Consider the following 248-nt stretch of genomic DNA (forward strand, 5'->3'; position numbering starts at 1 on the left):
GCCCGCCAGTGACGCAGTGGGGGCGGGGCCTGCGGGGGAGGAGCCTGAGAACTGTTGCAGAGCAGGTGCAGCCTTGTGACTAGAATGGGACTGACTCCTGAGTAGACATGCATAGGGTCGGGCTCTCAGGCTGCCATCCTTTCCACACTTTCCTAGGAATAAGCTGCATTGAGTATAATGAGACTTACTTCTGAGTAGACTTGCCTAGGATTGGGCTCTTAGGCTGCAATTCTAACCACACTTTCCTG

This window comes from Tiliqua scincoides, chromosome 7 (genome assembly GCF_035046505.1).
Source record: "Tiliqua scincoides isolate rTilSci1 chromosome 7, rTilSci1.hap2, whole genome shotgun sequence".
NCBI classification, from domain to species: domain Eukaryota; kingdom Metazoa; phylum Chordata; class Lepidosauria; order Squamata; family Scincidae; genus Tiliqua; species Tiliqua scincoides.